This window comes from Canis lupus, chromosome 33 (assembly GCF_011100685.1).
Source record: "Canis lupus familiaris isolate Mischka breed German Shepherd chromosome 33, alternate assembly UU_Cfam_GSD_1.0, whole genome shotgun sequence".
NCBI classification, from domain to species: Eukaryota; Metazoa; Chordata; class Mammalia; order Carnivora; family Canidae; genus Canis; species Canis lupus.
Window position 1 is genome coordinate 19,520,775 of NC_049254.1, and position 21,953 is coordinate 19,542,727.

The following is a 21,953-nucleotide window of genomic DNA, read 5'->3' on the forward strand; positions in this document are numbered from 1 at the left end:
TCAAAGAGACAGAGGTGGATGCGAGACACAACTAGAAACAAAAATACAGCGACAACTATGGATTATGTGCAATGGATGTGGAAAGTCCCTGTTAGAAAAGTATCTTTATCACCCCAAGGGGTTATTTTCCTCATTTTATGCACATTCATATAAAGTGAAGTCAAGAGTGTAACTTTTAAAGGTTTGGATGAATATGATGTTCATGACTAAAATAGGCCTGGCTGGAGCCAGGCGTAACATCATCAGATGCCAGGCAAGTCACCCCCTCTGGTCCTCCTCCCTCTCCAGTATTTCAATGCCGGCCAACCTCTAGCAAACTCAGCTCTTTTAGACTCTTTCTGACTCAATGATGCTCTACGAATATACCCGTAGTACTGACCTGCACTCTCCTCCCAGCCACCGAAATCTCAAGAATTCTAGAAGGCCACAATACCAACCTTTCTGAAACTTCAATTTCCACTAAAAGACACGTAGACCTCAAAGCTTTCAAAGCTAGACTCACTCGCAGCTCTGGGTTGGTCCTTTTAGCTTGAAAAAGAGGTGGCTATCTACATTCATGCTCCTAAAGGACATTTTCCCCTTCCATTTGTGGGTACACAAGAGCAATACCATCTGATTTCAAGATTGATTCAACTGAAGCAAATGCATTTCAAAATTTTAGCATATCGTAGAATAATAAGTAGTTCCAAGCATCACAAAATGTGTTTGGAAGGTTCTGTGTTTGTTTGTTTAATGCCAAAGCATCCGATGTTCCACATGGGCAACATCAGTTTCCAACTTCACCACATCATCCTCTCTGTCCATTCAGGCACCTCCTTCGGAAATATATATCTCCGCAGAGTCTGCCAACCAAGTCCTTTGAATACTTCCACCTCTGCATGGCAAAATCATCACGAAATGTTTGTTGAAATCTGTGATCACAGGTTCTCTGGATCATGTTTCTAATGATTCTAAATGATGGTATTCCAAGCGAACAAATTGGATATAAAATATGTACCGTTCATCAACGTCAAAATACGTTCTATTCAAATTTAATACTTGAGGTGGTGAACACACCACAGCCTTTAGGTTGAATTCTTTCAGAGACTGGGAGAAACACACTCAACTTCTTGGCACCTCGATATCTAGGCTGCCATTTAGGGATAATGAAAGTTACTTACCGGACAGCAAAGTTGTGAGGAATATCCAGTTAGTGATGGTGAAACATTCTGAAATGAAAAGAATATCGTAAATGCTGGGCATTTGACAAATGCATGTCAACACAGTGATCATGGAAAATAACTCATTTGCTTGTCACCTTGGGACACTGACTCAGTGATAGCATATGGAGAGTAAAGGAGCCTTCTTTTGGGGAAGGAACATTCTAGTGTGCCCTGGGAAAGTGGCTTGTGCTGCTGTCTGCATGTTCAGCTTTAAGGGCTCGAACCAGTTGCAACCAGTTGTGAATGACTTGCTGCCCATTTCTGCAATTCACTGTAACTTGTATTGGGAAAGTTATGTTTTATGGTTAATTATCCATGGTCTGTTTGAAAAAATAAATCAAACCATTGTGAACCACCAGGATTTGCAGCTCCATTTGAACTTTACTGTACTTTTGATTAAACATTTTGTAAATAAAAACAAACTGGTTTCTTCTTGTTTTTAGTTGTTTGTTACTTGTGTTCTGGGTATAAATATTGTGGCAATGGTGGGAGAACAAGTTATGGATTATTTACCCCTGGTTTCATGAGTTGTGAGTTACTGGCCTTATTCTCCTTCATGAGTATAAATAAATGTATAGTATTATATTCCAAGTCCTCTAAGACAAATGGAACGAGTGAACTGAAACCTTTTAAAACCAAAACCTTTTATGCTAAGTCACAGAGCAACAAAACAAACCCCAAATTAACATTTAAAAAGCTTCTACTGTGGAGCAACAAAATCCCCCAATATTATATAATCTGCATTTTAAAAACTGCTTGCCTAACGAGCAGCAGTCTATCAATAATTCCACACACTTGTCTTTTCACTGCTTTTATAATTTAGAAGCCCTAGATGGTTTACCAGAGATTACCTCCCACCCCCAATATAACCACCAGGATGCAGCCTTCAAAATAACCAGCATAACTAACTGAAGTCAAAACTGATTTAGAAAGATCTGGAATTATTGTGACTAAAAGTAATGAAACTCTATGTAAAGGAAGAACTTTACATAAATTTGTCTAGAGTCACCATCCTAACATTTATATAAATAAAAGAAGTTTGAAATGCAATTGTCCAGGGAAAATGAGAAAAGCCAGGATTCAAAGGACCCTGTGGCAGCCCAGTGCGAGAGGAATGTGTTTGAGACCTAGAATCCTAAGTTCCTAACACATTTGCATATGAAACTTAATGAGGACCACCACAGTAGCTTGCAAAAATTATGTTTTTTAAATGATCCACTGTTCTATGCAGCACTGATCACTGAAAGGGGCCTCTAGGAAACATAAAATTGCCTTCTGCGATTTGCAACTTTTATAAAGACAGAGACAGGATAATAAGGGCTTTCTTCTAGGATGGGGTGATCTGTCCATTGCTGCGACTTGAAGAGCACTGCATCCGATTTCATCTCTCCCCTTTATTCCTCTCACGGCTTACTGCTCACCTGTGTAAGCACTGTGAGGGAATGGCCATAGAAGGTCCCTCACCAGCTCACAAAAACATGGTAAAATATTTATGAAGGGGCTACTATATGCCAGGCACAACTAGAGCAATCCTCCTTGGAAAGGTAAGTCAGTGGCTAAAGTTCTCCTTGTAACATTTAAAAATATCTATTACTACTGCCAACAGGGAGGAGAAGCTAGGTTGAAAGTGTTATGAAGGACTTCTGAAAAATTAGAAACTGTTTCAAACTCTCCCTAGCTTCTTGTATGCTCTGGGAAGAGAAAGTTTCGGCTTCGGGCCCTTCTAAGCCTGGATCCCATATCACCAAAGAAAAGCTAGAAGCAGCCTATATGTTTCCAGGGCCCTGGCTGCAACTGAAAATGAGGGCTGACCAGAATCAGTTGGCAGTCGTTGGACACTGAAAGGTCACTTCTGCCCTAAGTATGGTTCAGAGAATATAAAAACCCACCGAAAATGGAAGCTATTTTGAGAAACAGGCAGGAAAAAAAAAGATATTTTACTTAAAGACATTTTCCTTTTTTTTTTTTTATAATACACTCCTCTATTTTTGAAAACCAAGAAAACACTCATCTGTAGAGTTCTGAGTTTTCTTTTAAATCCAGGCAACCCATTTAAAAATCATGATACGCAAAATGACTCCCCATATAAGGAACTACACACCAAAAATAAGTGCTTGGTGGCAGATGAATGATCATGTTCAAATTCTATTATAAAGTATAGAATTCTACACGATGCAGGTATATACATACAGAATTTCAGCCATGACACCTGGAGAGAAACACTTAGAAAATGTATACACAGGAATATGATTTCCTGGTGAAAGACTTGAGTATTATGACCAACTTCCATTATTTTTCCACAAACAAATCTACCTCAGCTATAGGTTCTTTTAAGAGAAAAAAAAACCAAACAAACCAGGAGACATACTTACAAATTACACACACACACACACACACACACACACACACATATATATATATATGTATTAGCTTGCTCATTACTCTCTAAGACAACTAAAGATGCCCCCACGTCATCACAGAGACATGATAATCCCAGGCCTCTTGATTACTCGGCTATTGCAAGAGAGACACAGATTCAGGCAATGAGACCTGAAAAACCAGACAAAACTCTCCCGGCTTTGATTTTTATCTTTATGCACTAGATTTCTCCATACAAAGGGACTCCTAAATTTAATAGCTAACCCATAAATGAAAGGTAAACAAACTAGGACATAGCCCAAATCTTTTTTTAAAAAGTGAAGGAGCACTCATGTCTCACCTGCGGTCAAATCAGATGAACCAATTTCATCTGGCTTTTCCATCCAGAAGAAAAGTATGACCTGGAGGCATGTTCCTGACCTCCAGTACAAGGAGATGAAGTGCCTCCCCCGACCATTTTCATCCTCTCAGACTGCGTAAGGAAGGATCAAAACTGCCAGTGGTGCCACCCCTCACACACCTGATGCCCAACAAATGCCCAGTCCCATGAGGCCATTTTATGAGCACTCGGAAGGCAGAAACTACAAAGGAAGAATAAAACAAAACTAAAAAGTCCTCCAAACTCCATCATCAAGTGCATGTCTGATTGCCAGAGGACATCAGTCCATTAAATGAAATAAAATATTAGAAACGGGCCCCGAAGACCGATAGGCCTCACCCAAATCTCACTGTGTTCCCACTTAAGCTGGGAAGGAAGTTATTCCAGCAAAAAAACAGGGGCTGTGGGAAAGGAGTGATGGGCTACAAAGGCACAAAGAGACATAAAGCTGGTGCCATGAATCTAAACGTGTGCCAGGGAAGAATATCACAGAAAGTTCTAAATGAAAATTCCAGAAACTGCAGCTTCCTAAGTGGAACTGTTGTTTAGGGGATGAATTCTATAGGGAGTTTGCATTAAGTGCCTGTGCTATAGCATCTAGATGTTTTCTCTTTCATTATGACTTTGGAGTTTGTCATGAGAAAAAAAAAAAAAAAGAAAAAAACATTAGAGCTTTCTACAGCCCCCAAAGTAAAAGGCGAGAGAAAGACAGGGTTTATATAACTGGCTTTTTACATAAATATTACATCAGGATACATTTCAAATGAAAACACACACACACACACACACACACACACACACACACACACAGCCGTCTTCCCTATCCTCTATTTTAAAATTCATTTCATACTTTAAATGTTGTTGATTTTTCACAAAACAAGTAAGAATCAAGTCAGCATTAAACACCTCTGAATAATTTCAGTCTTATGTTACTTGGAAAATTCACCACATCATGGAGGGTCACAAAATCCCGTGTTAAAGTCAGTTAAGGCACTGACAATTATGGGATGTTTTGCTGCAGCCTAGGGCAACTCGAAATGGCCACGGATGTTAACTAACTCCCTCCTCAACAGTCTGAGAAAAGGGAAAAAAAAACTGTAAGTTTCCCCATCTGTTATTTCCTTTTTTTTTTCTTTTTGGCTGTGGAAAAGTAAAATTATGCAAGAGCTTTTGAATGTAAAGGCTGTGTGTGCTTTTTCCCTTTTTGTCTCTGTGTACCGGTTATGTGATGTTGCGTAACTGAGTACAGAGTAGGCGGTTAGCGTTTACTATTGATTTACACTATGCCATCTAATGAATTCATAGCACTGAAAAGAAAGGAACGAGAGGGGGAGGGAGGAAAAAGAAAGGAGAGAAGGGCGAGAGGAGAGAGGAGGAACAGAGGAAAGAGAGAAAGAGCTCCTTTAGAGAAACAGTTCTAAAGCCTCCAACACTTTCATTCTCATTCTCTCTAGCTCTGACTTCTGGTTATTGCTCAGGTCTCAGAAAGATGGACTTTGAGCAAGCGACCCCAATATTCCAGTCTTGTTTCTAACCAGGATTATTGGCAGGTGAATGTCTGAAAGTACTAGTGTGTCAAATTACTTGAAAGCAATTCCACTCATCTGTCAGACTTCCCCATATGCACCTATTTATCATTCTCTCTATGCGTTTGTAAATCTGTATCTGTAATAGTCGATGCCATGGTCCAACTGGTTTACCTAGTTGCAAACACTATTTGAAAGACACACAGGGCAAAGAGAAATACATTCTCCTTTACCCATCTCCTTTCACAATTGTATGAAGGATGCATTTAGAAATCTTTGAGGTCACTATTTTACTTTGGAAGAAGATAGACCACAAATCATGTGACTACACAGAACTGCCTAATACAGGATAATCAAAGAGAAATGGGCAAAATGAGGAGAGATTCTAAACTGATGAACAACACTTGAAAAAGACATTTAAATAATTTCTTATATTATGCCCATGGAGAGCACTTAAAATTTAACTTTTGATCAGGATGATGATAGGCATTCCCAGTCCTCAGTGTTTTCCATGCCAGGCCGTACTGTGAGTTCCTAAATCGTAGGCTGGAAGGTAAGGGTGCAGTTGATTCTGCTGTTAGGCACAGGACCTTCCTGTACCTGAGTGCCCTCCCATGGCTGAGAACAACTAGTAAGGTGAGGAAGAGAAATAGAAGTTCTCTTTATTAGCAGCCAGCTCAAGGGTTTGTTGTGTTTCCTTCCTGAGTGTGGGTTTGTAAATGCTGACTAGGAAAAATCACATCCAAAAGAAAGAACAAGAGTGTAAGGTTTCATTTCTGATCGTCCAATCATCTCTTTTCACCCAACTTAGCTTATTAAATATTAAACAGGTGCCTACTCATCCATTTGTCAAGGATGCTTTAATAATCGATGGCTGTGTATACACTGTTGTATGTTGAGCACCTTGCACAATGCTTGGCACATTCTCGATGCTCAGCAAGTATTTGTTGAAACAGTAAAATGATTATGGGAGAAACATCTCTGTAGGAAAAGTAGCTAGAAAAGCCTCAGAAAAACATATTTCAGGGCTTTACAGGAAATCTTAGGCTGTATTACTCTATCATTTATCTGTAGACACAAAATGATGGTATAGAGGAAGTATCAGTTATTTGGCGACAGTTGACTTCAGTTCCATTTTATTGAAAAAAAGCTTAACAAAAGTTATAATGTTGATAGCATCAGCAAAGTTTTGTGTTCATTTCCACTAGCCCTTTTGAACTATTTTACATTTCAGTCTTGGGCACAGAAAAGTCCATTTTAATTTCCATGGACACATTCTAAAGGAAAAGTCAGGGGGTATCAACATAATTCATCTTTTAAAAACTACTGAGAAGAATGTAGCCATTTAGTAATGGGAGAGAATATAGCTTTTTGTTGAAGGGCAAGGCAGGTTGAGTTTTGATTAGGTTATGCAAATTTAAATTAATAGCAGGGCAACCAAGAATGTACTGATTTCCATTTTCTTGGTTAAACAGGAGTTTTATAAGGAAAAAAAATCTGGATTAGAAAGTCAGAAATGCTATCTTTCAGTGAATTGGTGAATGAGATCTTTACAAGAAAAGTTGCATGGGCCAATCTCTCAGAAATTCCAGTTGAAGATTCAACTAAAAGCCTGTTTGGAGGTAGCAGCCATAGTGCTTTTTAAATAGTGCAATGACCATTTTGCTAATTCATCTAGGAGTAGGCATATACATTTCAGTCAAAACCTTCAGAAAGTTGCTTTTTTTTTTTTTTTAACTTTGATCAATGGTTTAATCTAATCAAATTCAGCAACTTCCTTACATAAGCATCCTGGCAGTATGTTGACAAGACCATCCCACGTGCTATTTCATTTCATGGATTCTAAAAAAATGAATGAGAACTTGGTTGGAACCCTCATTTTATTCATAAAGATTCTGAAGCTCAGAAGGTAATCTTCTCAAGGATATATATTTTGAGACAAAGCTGGGCCTAGTATCTGAAGCTCACAGTTCCTCTCTCCGTAGCTTAGGATAAGTTAATATTGTATAAATTGAATCTTATTTTATTTTATTTTTTGGCCCTTTTTTTTCCCCAAGTTTTTATTTAAATTCCCATTTGTTTACATATAGTGTAATATTAGTTTCAGGATAAATCTTATTTTAAATCCCAAAGAGAAAGATTTGAAGAGTCTTTTATAAGATTCTTTTATAAGATTATGTAACAATGTTCACCTTAAAGCTATCTTACACTTCATTTTTTTATCTTTAGTCTTCACTCCTCTTTCCCTTCTTCCTCTTATTCTTTAGTTCTTTAGATAGAATCACTTTTAACTCTGTTTCTAGATCACTATGCCCATTGCCGACCTCAAATTCTTTCCTTTCTCTCACTTTGCATTTGTTTTCCCAACATTTATTCATTACTTTTCCCCATGAAATAATTGTTTTGTTAATGCGCTTTGAGATCCTTAGAAGTCATAAAGGAAGAAAAAATTTACATTTAACATTATACAATAAATAGGCCTTTCATGTATACACAAATTAAGAAATAAAAACTGCAACAAGATACTGACAACTTACAGGCTATGCCACAGGGTGTTAGAGCTGCCTAAACCCTGTCACTGTCAATAAGACTGGAGCCTATGTTACAAGGAATCTCATCAGATGGGAGAGCAAATCTCACAATCTCCAGGCCACTCATTTTCTGCTTCACCATGTCACCTTTCTCTTCCCTGTTCTTTCTTTCCATTCCAGAGATATAACTATTTTGGGACTGATTATGGCATAGCAGAAGAAGGTCCAGAGAAATCCGAGTGGCTTAAGGTGGCTTCATGATACGGGCCAAACTCTCTCAATTCCAAAAAAAAGTCCGAGAGAGTTGCATACAAAAATTGCAGCTACACAGAAAGTGAAGTCTGAGGAGGTTAAAAGAGAACTTGGACAAGAGACAGAAGTCCCTGGATAACAGGAATGTTGCTGCCAGAATCATTGTAATTAAGATTGTGTCATTGTTTCCCTTATAAAACATTAACTCTTATGGGGTTTACAATTCAGCTAAAATGATCAGCTCTAGGCTGAACACAGTTCCAAATATCTTCAAGTGGGAAGTACTTTCCCCCTCCTAATTCCTTAAAAGAGAAAACATGAAGCAACTATTCAGAAATTTCAGTGACATTTGGATTCTGACCACATATGTTTCTTCAAAAAAGAATAGGTGCCGGGGCACCTGGGTGGCTCAGTTGGTTAAGTGTCCAACTCTTGATTTTGGCTCATGTCATGATCTCAAGGTCATGAGATCGAGTCGGGCGTCAGGCTCTATGCTGAGCATGGAGCCTCCTTAGGATGCTCCCCCTCACTCTCCCTCTGCCCCACCTTGCCCCTCTCTCTCATAAGTAAATAACTCTTTTCTTTCTTTCTTTCTTTCTTTCTTTCTTTCTTTCTTTCTTTCTTTCTTTCTTTCTTTCTTTCTTTCTTTCTTTCTAAGAGCAGGTGCCAGTTGAGGAGTCTAATCTACAGTGAGCTAAGGTGAACAACATCCACTGTAGAATGAAGGACATTAACCTACTATGAGTGGGAAATAAAATAAAAAGGATGTCCTGTTATTCTAAAAGGTTTAATGTGCATCACTTGATTGGTACTTCATTCCATTTTAATGATGTGAATAGGATTTTGACAATATGGTGTTGAAAAGTCTTCCATTCCTGTTTGTTAACTAGAAAACCTTAAATTATAGGAGGCAAGAATTCCTGATGGTTTCCTTTGATCTCTTTCCTCATATGCCCATTTTCAGGGTGGATATTACATAATTAATAATTTTTTAAAACCTGTTTTTCTTATTTCTCTAGCATTGATCATGACATCTAATGGCTATAGTACAATGCTATGCCACAGTGGTGAGAACGGACAGGAGGAGGAAATCACAGACATACATTAAAATTAATAGGCCAGGGGGTGCCTGGGTGGCTCAGTGGTTGGGCTTCTGCCTTTGGCTCAAGTCGGGATCCCGGAGTTCTGGGATCGAGTCCCGCATCAGGCCCCCTCTGAGGCGCCTGCTTCTCCCTCTGCCTATGTCTCTGCCTCTCTCTCTGTGTTTCTCATGAATAAATAAATAAAATATTAAAAAAAAGTTTAGAAAAATTAATAGGCCAGGAGGAAACTAGCATTTATTTAGTACATATTATATGTCATTTACTTCATTATTCCATTTAATGCTAGCCCCTGTGAAGTAAATAAGATTGGCCTAAGTTTCATAGATTAGCAACCTAGTTACAGAGCTGCTGGCTAACTTCTTAAGGACACAGAGCTAATTAAAATGTTGTGCACGTGAGGATCAGGATCTGTTTGACTCCCAGGCCCACAGGTACTGTAAGATACCACAAAGCCAGGAGCAGAATATGAAGCCATCAAATAAATAAATAAATAAATAAATAAATAAATAAATAAATAACCCTCACGCCAATGATGAGAGCCACCACATGCTCCGAGTAAGAGTTGGGAAAGGTAAATGACTCCTAAAAAGAAACAGATTCTTGCTTTGCTCTTGGTTCTGATAAATCCCTGTTTCCTAAATGTATATTTGGTAAATATTTTTTTGTCGTAGATAAGAAAATGTACCATTTCCCAGGAATCTTTAAATCAGACCTAATATTTGAGTGTTTATAAAAATCCCTTTAAAAATTTATACTCTATAATTATATAATAGTTTATAACTCATACAAAATTCGATGATTAGTACATTAACAATTAATATGACTGTGTGTATCTGTGTGTATACAGGTGTATATGATACATGTGTATGTGTATATAATATTTTTCCTTGTCAAAATTTCTGGTAATTTACTATATGATACTTGACAAAAGCTAACCAGTAAATAGGTTAAGGCAGGAGAAAAGGAAAGAACAAAGAAAAGAAGAGAGGTGTGTGTGAGAGGGAGAGAAAGAGTGAGGTACGGGGAGAGAGAGAGAGAAAGAGAGTGAGATGTCCTATCCTCAAGACCACTGGGACATTTTTTAAAATATATTTTTAAGATGATAATTTGGTGAAGAGCTTAACAATAAAGTAATAGTAGCCAACCAGATTTGAAAGAACAAATTAACAATTCTTTAGCAGCATCAATTTATTTCTCAACTTTTAATATATCCATATTGCTTTGCCCTTCCCTCCTTTTGTGCTTTAAGTCTAAATCTGATTGGGAGCAGGAAGGAAGAAACAGTAACTTCTGGTTTAGCAGAAGCACAAAAGAACAGAGAATTAGAACATCTTCCTGGCCTTCTTTTCTCATCCTTATAAGGAAAAGCAATAGTAAACTAAACAACAGAAAAGCAACAACAACTACTTTGACAGTTTTGCTTAGGCAAAGGCAAGATTTGTTTCAACACAACTTTGAGGGCTTTTTTTCACATTTTAGCTTCTCTGGATGGTCTTACAACAAAGCTGAAGAAAAGACGTGATCTGCTTAGGGAAATAGATGAAATTTGGGTGAAAATAGGAGGCACTTCTTATTTTCAAACAGTTTTTAAATGCATGACCAAGATATAACTTGCAACATTAAAAAAATTACACAGTTAACTCAAACCTGCTAAAAATAACTCACAATACCCTCTCCACTGAAACAAAACAAAATAAAGCAAAAACTCACAATTATTTTGACTGGTGAAAACAGTGACATGAAAGTAACAGATGGAAGCCCAGTTTTACTCACACAACACACTCACTAAACACAATTGCAAGCTTCCCCACAAAAATAACTCAACAATGGTGACTTTGGCCTAGTGCTTCAAAATATCCCCCTTAGGTGAGTTCCTTACAGACTTCAAAGGGCTTGGGAAAAATAACGTAGAATGAAACCAACTGTCTGTCCGAACCCAGAAACAGGAAAGGACTGCCAATCACAGCCTGCTAACAAAAGGGATCTTGTCACCTTCACCAAGTCCTTTCTCAGGACTGGAATAGGTGTTTTTCCCCCTATGTATTATTTCTTGTTGTTTGGTAGTAGTTTTAGGAAAGGTGACATAATCTGTACTCTTAAAAAACACCACACCACATAGCATCTAAAAACTTTCATAAATCAAATAATTAAAAGTAACAAATCTTCCTGCTAATTGCTCCTCAAAGTTGAAAGACAGGTTATTTTCTTACCTTACACCGTGCCTTCTGATCTGACAGTGTCATTCAATCAATAATTTCAATGTCAGTTACTGATTTTCAACTCTTTTATTACAAAGGCTTCAAGCAATAATGAAATGGTGCTGATCTGCTTGCTTTCACTCTATAGAACGTCTATATTTATATGCTTTGCTTCTATTTGGATCTATATTTATCTGCTTTATCTGCCTACAGTGCATCTGTTTCTCATACACACAGACATATATTTATATATATACACACATACTGTATATATATAGGTTATATATAAACACACATACCCACAAAAAAATGTATGAATGTATGCTAGTGTGCTTATTTCAACAAGCGTGCAGGTGCATAAATACTCAGACACATGACAAATATACCAAGAACATAAATGTACATATAAACATAGTTGTACAGGGAAAAGCGTATCTTAACAATAGGCCTGTCTGCAAGACTTGAGACTTACACACTCAGGAGTGACAGCCACAGACTACTCTGGGAAGGAGAAAAACTCTTCAGAGAGCAAAACTATGTAACTAAATACAGTTCAGGCGTTCTGACTTACTCATTTTAAAGACGAGGGGCAGAGACGCGGAGAGGCTAAGAGAGAAGGTCTGTCAGCTTTCTAGTGGCCGACCTGACTTGGGAGCAGAACGTGGGACTCTAACTCCTAGACGAATCTTCTGCTATGCTGACTCGAAATGACGAAACAGTTTTCTCAAAGGCAAACCATCTAATTTCCACTCTTCCGTATTGTTTCCCTTTCTTTGCCGCATGAAATGGAAGCCACCAATATTCAATGAGAGTCAGGAACTGCTCCAACTGTTTTAAATGTATGATAGCACTTAATCTGTACAATAGCTCTATAAAGCCGGTATTCTTGCTCATGTCCATTTTACAGATACAACATCTGAGGCCCGATTATTAAATAACTCACTCAAAGCTACACAGCTAGTAAGCAAAGAAGCCACGCTCCTGTGATCCTTCACAGCCTGTGCTTTTCCCACTAAATGATGATGCTTTCCTTAATACACATCTAAATGCCCGGTGAACGCCCCCAGTACCACAGTCTAAGCATCACATAAATCTAACAACTGGCCTGTTTCAGGATACGTCATAAGCCTAAAGCAGAGGTTCTCAGTCTGAGAAAAAATAAAGGGAGTGGGACAGGTATAAGTTGTGCATCCCCAGTATACAGCGCAAACCCTCTAATAGAAAACCGAAACATGCAAAACTCAGTCCAAAAAAAAAAAAAAAAAAATCACCCCAAGGGTAGTCTTACGTGATTTAAAGTCTTAATAACTTCTAGTCTATGAACATTTTATGTTTTTTTCATCAAAAGATGATAGCAAACTGATAAAATTGAATCAGATGGGAAATAGAGGCACAAGGAGGAAAACGAGGGTAGCAAAAGAAAGCAAGCACCACACCCCTCTTCTTCTCTCGGGACACCACTTCCAAAAATAAACATCTATCAAAAAATTCAAAGCCAGTACCAAAAATTGGTATTTCACCCCCACTTAAGTGTCAAGAAAGATTCAGAAAGGCAACCATGTCTAAGGTAATTTCATACAGATTTCCTCAGATAGTAACCAGCTATGTGAGCTATCCCAACACATAGGAGTTTCACACGTTGTTCAGCTTACACAGAACCCAGCACTAGAAGATGCCATGTGGCTCTGTGAAACTCCCTGGGGCATACTGCATCCATAAGCCAAGGAACAGAAATTACACTGATCCATACATGCAGCTCTTCATCTGTGACATATTGATAATTACTCTTTATTTGTGAATTAAATCCAAGTTATAAAAACAAGTTTCAGACATTTGTCACAAACAGGGTGCATTTTACTTAACTCTTTCAGAACACCATCTCACTACCGTCTCCAGGAAATGGGAGCTATCCTTGAAAGGGCCTGATACTGTGGAAGGATTATGGCTGAGAGGGGGAGAAAGAGAGAGAGAGAGAGAGAGAGAGAGAGAGAGAAACTGACTTGAATTTGAATCCCAAGTCTTCCACTGATTAACAGTATAGATTTAGGCACATCACTTAAATGGATCTGAATCTCAGTTTCATTACCTGTGGAATGAAGAATAAAACCATCGATTCTGCAGGAACATTGTGAGGATTAGAGATAGTCCCACAGCAATGTCCCTCTCATAAAGGGGGCCATTAAATATTAATTATTATATGTTTAAGAAGACCTTTTGGCTGTGGCTTTCTATTGCATAAATGGCACATAGTTCTTTCGGGAGTAAAAGAACACGTGAGGTCCTTTATACTGGTTTAATCAAAGATAAACTTTTTGGTGATCAGATATGTTCCAAGTGATGACAGAAATAAGAGCATTTCATAGCGTAACATTTTCACTGGAAGATCTTAAAGCACCTCATGGCCTTCCACTTTTGTGATGGTGGCTACTCTCATTTAACTACTGGGCCAAATGAAGCCCAGAGATACATCCCCCAGATGAATAATAATTTTTAAAAAATCACCACCAGGGGTGAGTAGAATTTCTGTCTTTAACATCTAAACCACATAGTGTCCAGCTGAGTAATAACTGTGGCAAGGTCACAGATACAAAGGGCCGTGGTTCCCTAGGGCTCTTTGAGATTATTCACTGAGGCCAGAACCATTAGGTAATGCTGTGTACATCTGCTGAGATAACAAGGGTGAGTCAGGGTTAGGTCAGGGTTTCAGGTTATAGGGGTGGGGCCAAGAGTGGCTTTCACATCGAATGCTGAGAGCAGTTTAATTGCAGCAGCGAACAAGCCATATAGTACTTAATGTAAGAGGAAAGAGAAGAAGAGACAGCCACTGCCAAGAGATGGTGGGTGGGAGTGGGGACCCTGTGGGGCTCGAATGAGGAACTGTGTCTCAAAGAGGAGACCCTCCCATGTAAGCGCACACACTGAGAAGCGGACAAAAAAGCCCAGGGTGCAGCATAAATCCTGCTATCCCAATAACACACACAGATGTTCCACCATTGTTTTCTTTTATGCACATTTTAATTAAGAGATCAGAATCAAGCATTAAAATGTTATTAAATGGCTTGTTTACATTTTCACTATATGTCATTTATTATGCATTTCCTAAATGTGTATCTATGCAGAAGGGCTATTTGGGATTTTTATGTCACTGTTACAATTGTCCCTCTAACTCACACCAGTTTTAGCTAACCGAGGAACTGTCAGAAAGCCTGTTTGGTCCACGCAGTGGGATGGGAACTCTGGCTTCTTTAATTCTCAGTCAAGCCAACCTCACCCCCATCACACCTCCCTGCAGTGTGACAAATCACACTGGCACTCCAGGATGTCCCAGGTCCACAGCAACCTGGTTATTCACGAAAGGCCCATTTTTAAATTCCATCCCATTGTCTTCACAAGAAAACAGTGTCTACATTCATGCCATACTCTTCCTTGAGCAGTTTTGAAAACCTCAGGAACTCAAAGCTACCACATGGAGAAAACTGGCCTCTTCCCAGTGGCACAGACTCCCCCCGGAGGGGACACCTGGGAAAAATGGGAATGAGACTTTTTTTTTTTCTCTCCTCAAGCCATCACTTATTTCTAGTCCACCACTTAACTCTACTTACCCCTGCAGGAATCCCTTGAGTGTTTTGTATTATTATAGAATTGAAACAGATACCTCCCCTTCTCCCAGACTCCACAGATATTAAGACTTACTCACAGTCTACTTGCAAATGTGGAGCGCAGGTGTCCTGGAGTCGGCCTGCCCCGTATGGCCTAGAAGCCCCCTGTTCAGGTGATGCCTTATGAATCACGGTGCACGGAATTGTAAGGCCGAGGGCAGGACCTACGTCTCATGCATGTTCGGTTCAGTACCTAATATACTGTGAGTGCTCAGTCAGTCCAAATAAGAGAGGTGGGCTTCCTCTCTCCCTCCCTCCCTCCCTCCCTCTCTTTCTTTCTTTCTTTCTTTCTTTCTTTCTTTCTTTCTTTCTTTCTTTCTTTCTTTCTTCTTCCTTTCCTTTTCCTTCCTTCTTTCTTTTCTTTCTCTTTCTTTCTTTCTTTCTTTCTTTCTTTCTTTCTTTCTTTCTTTCTTTCTTTCTTTCTTTCTTTCTTTCTCTTTCTTCTTTCTCTCCCCTCCTCTACCCCTGCCTCCCTCCTCTCTTCCCTCATTTCTCTTTGTCTGATTGTTATCCAGGATAAGCAGAATGCTTGCACACAGCAGGCACAAGACAGGAACACATTCTAATCCACTGTCAGATTATACTCCTTAAACTGTCTCATTTGCAGCACTACTGATCTATAAACATGCTTCCGTAACTTTAAATATAACCTTGAGGTTAGTAGACACCTGGTGTACTAAAGCTCCCTGAAGCCCTGCTGTGACGGTCCCTGGGGCAGCCTTCCATCTGGAATGCCCTCAACAGAACCTCTCCTTAGAACTCCTTTATTGTGCCATGTATATCTCAAAAACATATCTCCATCACCCAGCAAACTGAGTCCTTATTCCTTTAAATAAAAATAATAACACCGATAACACCTGGCATTCAAACTTTGAGATTTCAATAGAATCCAAAACTCAGACTCTGTAAAGCCCGAGTTTCAGATTTCACCATGGAAATTTCAAATAGCTAAAGTGGAGCATTACAAGTTTCTATGTTAAGTCTATGGAATTTACATTTAGGTAAATGTACATTTAGGTGTAAATGATGTATGAGTGATGTAGGGCAGTGTGGCAACCACTTCCTAATGCAGGAAGTTACTCTTGAAACAAATCTGCAGACTTCTGGGTTCCCACTGGATAATGGCAGCAAACTGAATTTGAATTTTCCAGATATTCTCCAAAAGTAATGTGGATCAACAAGGAGGGACAATAAAACAACTTCTGTCCATAGCATAACTAAAAGACAGAAAGCGCTACAGACTTCAATTTCTGCATGAGCAGTGAAATAAACACTGGGAATCAAGGAGAGCCAGCTGGGGATCCCCCACTAGGATGGTGCCCCGAGAGAACTCTACCTAGGAGTCCAATAGGACTGTTTCCCTAGGAAACAATCAAAGCTTTAGGAAGGAGATGTGTTCCTGTATAAGCTCCCTGTGTGAAGTATAAATGCCAGGGACCTTCCAAGAACCTATGGAAATCAGAATTTCCAGAAGCCATATCCAAGCATCCTCATTTCAAAACTCCAGAAGTGATTCTGAAATACCCTACAGATGAGGACCAATGTGCCCAGGGGTAAGTTCAACCTTTATAGATTCATCTCTTCTAATAAACATAAACACAATAGTCTGCTCTTGCCAGGCCAGTCTCCTGTTCCCCACTCTTGCCTTCCCCAAAGAGAAAGTGAATTTATGTCTCTGTACATCTGCTCCCAACTTGCCCTTATCTGAAATACTGTGCATGCTCCTTACTGCCTGTTTAAATTCTCCCCACTTCCAAAATTGGGTTCAAGTTTTACCTCCCTTCCAACTCTCATGCATTCCACCTCCATTAATAAGTTACAGAGTATGTGCTGTCCCCTCTGTCTTAAATCATTATGGAAACAATAACTTAGGTTTGCTTTGCATCTCAGTGAGATCATAAACCATATGAGTCCTCAGGAAGTGTTCGTATGTTTTCGTTGGGACCTCTTTGCTATATACATCTGAGACTTTCCAAAGACAGCAGAATGAATCAAAGTAGCACCTGTGTATTCATCATCAAATAACATAGGGGATACATATTTACCTCAAAAACTCAGAATACACGCCTTGTACTCTGTAAGCTTTACATTATAAAGAAAATACATATGTAGAAGTGAAAAAAAATAGACAAACAACAGTTTGTATCTCTAGTACTAATCCCTTTCCTGAGTTCCTGAGTCATATACCTAATACTTCCTCAACCTCTTCACTTGGACAAGAATTGCAAAGTCAACATGCCCCAAATTAATTCATAATTATGCCTGCCCCCAAATCTACTCTTTCCACCATATCCTCTATAGCTCCCAACTCCACAGAGTTCATGATATTGCCATTCATCCAGTTGCTCAGGGCAAACACCTAGGACTCCCCGCACCTGATGTGTCTCTCTCTAATCTATACCACATCAAAATCCTCAGCAATTGCTTTCAATGTACATTCAAATTATTCAGAAATGAACTATTTTTCTGCCCTCCACTGCCATTGTCCATCATATCCTGGGCTCCCACAGTAACTTCTGACTGGTCTTCCTACTCTGTCTTTGATCCTTTTAGCCTATTCTCCATGGAATAGCCACAGACCTTTTTTGATTTATAAACTAGAACACATACCTTTTTTTTTAAGATTAATTTTTATTGATTTTAGAGAGACAGCATGAGCACGAGGGGCAGAAGGAGAGAGAGACTCTCAAGCTGACTCCACACCGAGTGCAGAGCCAGACAGGGGGCTTGATCCCACAACCCTGAGATCATGACCTGAGCCAAAGCCCAGAGTCAGATGCTTAACCCACTATGCCACCCAGAAACCCCAAGAGCACATACCCTTTTTAAAACCTGCTAACAGCTTCTTGTCAGTCTTTACCACAGCCTATGTGATCTGATCCATCCTTAGCTTTGTGACCATCCCTGCTTTACCCCACTTGAGCTACACATTTCTTCTTGCTCTTTCTGGAACATTTCAAGGTGTTCTTACCTACTTTATAATATCTATTCCCTAAACCTCAAATCTTCTTCTTCTTATCATCACATGCTTAGCTCCTCATTATTCTAATATTTGCTCAAATGCCCGTTGTTTTAGTGAGAACTTCGCTACCTGCTCTATCGCAAAGGGCACTCTCTCCATCATCCATTCCTATTTTTACCCCCACACGTTGCCTTGTTTTCTTCCTAGATCTTATCATTATTTAAAATGATATATTTTTGCTTACTTAATTATCGGTTTTCTCTTCTTTCATTATAAAGTCAGTTTCCTAGGGGACTTTGGTTAATTTTTCACTCTCTCCCCAGTAATTAGGACAATGTCTGAAACATTATAGGTGGTTGATAGATATTAAATGACTGAATGAATAAGTGGATGAATAAAGCGTTCTAAATCTCATCCCAGTCATATCAACTTTAAATAGAAAATTTTTATTCTGCACAGTGTAGTGGCTGATCTGGATTGTCCCAGATGCCTCTGTTCTTTCCATCTGACTGCACAAGCCAATCTGGGTACCCACCTACATGCTACAGCTCAGGTCTTAGAATATGGTTCTTGGGAAAAGTGAAGTGAAATTAGGTAGTTAACTAAAAATAATGTCTCCTTTGAGTCTATAAAGGGAGATATTTTCCCAGCCCAACTAGTCCAAGTGTCTTAGACTGGTATGGAATGCTGACGTGGCAATCTTGCACTTGAAGGATTCCCAACCTGGAGAGGGAATGGAGTATCCTTTTGTACTCTCTATTTTGTAAAACTACCAAGTATGACTCATTTTTGTATCCACAGTGTGCAGAACATTGCTGAGCAGATACTAGAACTTCGATAAATGTTTACTAAACAAATGAACAGACCAATCCATATAACAAACAACAATTTTAAGTGCTATTCTTATATGTCTTAAGCTTTGTGACAGCATTAACCATTCTTAGTGAATACAGAAATCACCTCAATTAGATACTTTATAAAATTCATTCTCACAGCTTTTTTTTTTTTCCCACTTCATAGGTTAAACTGAAAAACTTCTTGTGAAGGACCATGTCTTATCCATCTTGTATCCTCAGTTCTTAGCAGGATGTCTGGCTGCAAAAGGAGAAAAACTCCACAGCAAAGGATAAAGAAGTTAGAAGTCCTGGCAGGAATCAGTGAGTATTAAAGAATGCCAGTCTGACATGATTATCAGATGTTAGGTGATGAAAACCATGCCAACTAACATATGGATTCCTACCCTGCTTCTATGGAAGACTTGAGCTATAAAATTATTTCCTGAACACAGGGGATCAGAACTGATGCTGATTATTTACTATGAGACTGCTACTTTCCAGAATATTGCTGATCAAAGTGCTAGACACTCAATGCATGGAAGTCTACACACCTCTTTATTCAACACTCCTATGGGGAGGTAAAATGCTTTAGCAAGTGGATGTTATAAAAAATAGTTCCTAACAGCAGGTTGTTCACTAAATATAAAAGCCTTTTCAAATAAAAGATGAAATATATAATATAACTATTAAATCAATAGGCCTTAGGGTAACTGACTTCCTTGGTTTATCTGAGACTGAGGAGACTCCTAGCATGTGGGACTTCCAGTGTTAAAACAGGGAAAGTTCTGGGCTAGCCAAGATGGGCTGTCACCTAATCACGACATAATTTGTTCATTTAATTATCAGATATTCATACATACCTATATGTAGGATTATTAACGTGTATGTAGAATATGATAGACACGGGCATTATCAGGCCACAAACATGAGAGGGTTGAGGAGGAGTCTGCCTGTGTTGTTCCAGTGTATGATAGGAAGTGTAAATCCCTTTTCTTTATTTTCTGTCCACGGCCCCCTATGTTGGACCTTCTTCTTATGTTTTAAAACCATATGCTTGTGTTGATTTTATTACACTCAAAGGATATTAATTTGGGGTGTTAGGACAATTTCCTTTTCTCCAGAAGAAAGGGAAAAGTGAGAGCACCAATGAAGAGTGGTCTCCATTGACGCATGGGCTCATCTGTTTTTTACAACCCCAAATGTGGTAATTTATGATGGTGATGTCACTGTAGGGAATTAAAATTTTCCTAACCCAGAATGTGTGCTTTCTGCATAAGCCAGAACTGAACACATGCAGATTGAGTTCAAAATCCAAGGTGAGACCTACCAAACAAGGATCCCAGCCTCAATTCTGCTGAGGTTTTATTGTAAGACAAACTGGGACAGCCCCTCGTGGTTTCCTTCACGTTCCTATGACCCCCTCACAAGGATCACCTGGCTTTAAGGAGGTCCAAAATAGTAGTCAGTCTTTGGGCAAGGGATAGTCATCAGAATCTGGATTACAGTCTGAGAAGCACTGCATTCTGCAGAGTTTACAATTCCAGCCTTTAAACATTGAAGGGCAATATCTTCTTTCTAAATATCTCTGGTCAGTCTTAGCAACTAGACCTACTTTTGAGGCTCCATTTCTTTTATGTCTTTTAAACTTAATGATAAAGAGGAAAGATCTAAATTTATAATACACATGAAACAGTGAAATTAGGAAAAAAATTCTATTTGATGTGAGCCTGTTTTTTTTAAGCTCCCATGACTAAAAAGATCAACAGTTACCTACATTTGTAATATTTATGCCTCCCAGACTCAGTGTAATGAGTTTCATCTCTGATCGAATTTTTATAACTGACTTTCATTTACCTGTGAAATAGAAAGCTTTGGTAGGCTCTTGCCCTAAAGAATCAGATGCAAAAGTTAGTTCTATTGCAAGGAACAGAGAGAAAAAAAATTCACCCTAATATGCTACTCCTGTATTCCTCTGCTTTTTGCAGGAAAAGAAAGGTACAGAAGACTGATTAAGCAAATCCTGAGAAGCAGAGTCTTCAGCTCTCTTCCATGAAACTGTGGTGTGTCTTCTTCACTTTGGCCAAGTGCCCAGCTACGAGAATTCTCCCACAAGATGAGCATGTTTCAGAGCAAACTCTTATCCTAACTGTTGGTGTAAAAAAGCCCAACCCTACATTCTGTTCAGGGCTTTGGTGAAGTCTGTAAGCCAAAACAGAGGAGCACGACTTCCTCCATTAAACTGGCTGGAACCCAGGTTATACTAATTCAGTCTAAATAGAAAACCTCTGCTTTTCAATCCCTTTGTTCTCTTGGATGTCACAGCTCCCTGCTCTATTCGCTTCCTTTTATAGTCTTTCTTCACCAAGCATTTCAGGGGGAAAAAAAAAAGCTAAATAAAGATCACACAGCCTGTTCCATTGTGTCCCCTTCTTCTTCATCATCTTCTTTTCCATTTCTGCAATGTTGTGGCACCTATTAACTACCAATGTTTTCAGAATGACATTATACAAGGTGCGGGCTGTACCACTGTGCCCTAAAAATATCAACAACTGCATTAGTCTCACAATAATTAATGGCAGGCATTATGCAAATGACAACTTTTTCGCTGCAAAATAATGACATTTCTTCATTTTGAGCAGAGTTATGCAAAACAATGAATTTAGGATGATAAATCACACAGGAGAATTAAGAAAGCCATAACGTTCCTGCCCAGGCAGGCAGAAAGATAGACAGACCAACAATTTAGAAGACATTGTTTGTTCTCACACCACTATAAAAAATCAGAGCCAGTCGGCCATTAATGTGTGTGGGTTTTTTTCCTTCTCCCCTTTAGGCAACAATGCATAAGGGGATGCTAAATTCTAGCAATTGGATCATTACAAGTCACAAGCAAATTTTTCTTTATTAACCTTAATAAGTCATTCAC

At 38.9% G+C, this 21,953-nt stretch overlaps 1 protein-coding gene and 1 long non-coding RNA gene across 31 annotated transcripts in view; one reads left to right on the top strand and one right to left on the bottom strand.

The window, feature by feature from the left end:
* The window catches only part of ZBTB20 (zinc finger and BTB domain containing 20), a 750,813-nt gene that overhangs the window by 346,271 nt on the left and 382,589 nt on the right, over positions 1-21,953 (bottom strand). For all 30 annotated transcript variants that reach the window (XR_005383338.1, XR_005383339.1, XM_038582898.1 and 27 more), the window contains one exon: positions 1,161-1,208. The gene's annotated coding sequence lies outside the window, so the exon portion shown is untranslated. The remainder of the gene's footprint in view (positions 1-1,160; positions 1,209-21,953) is intronic.
* Positions 4,984-21,348, top strand: LOC106558168. The gene is made up of 3 exons (XR_005383346.1): positions 4,984-5,057; positions 19,212-19,348; positions 21,013-21,348. It is a non-coding gene; the product is annotated as an uncharacterized LOC106558168 (long non-coding RNA).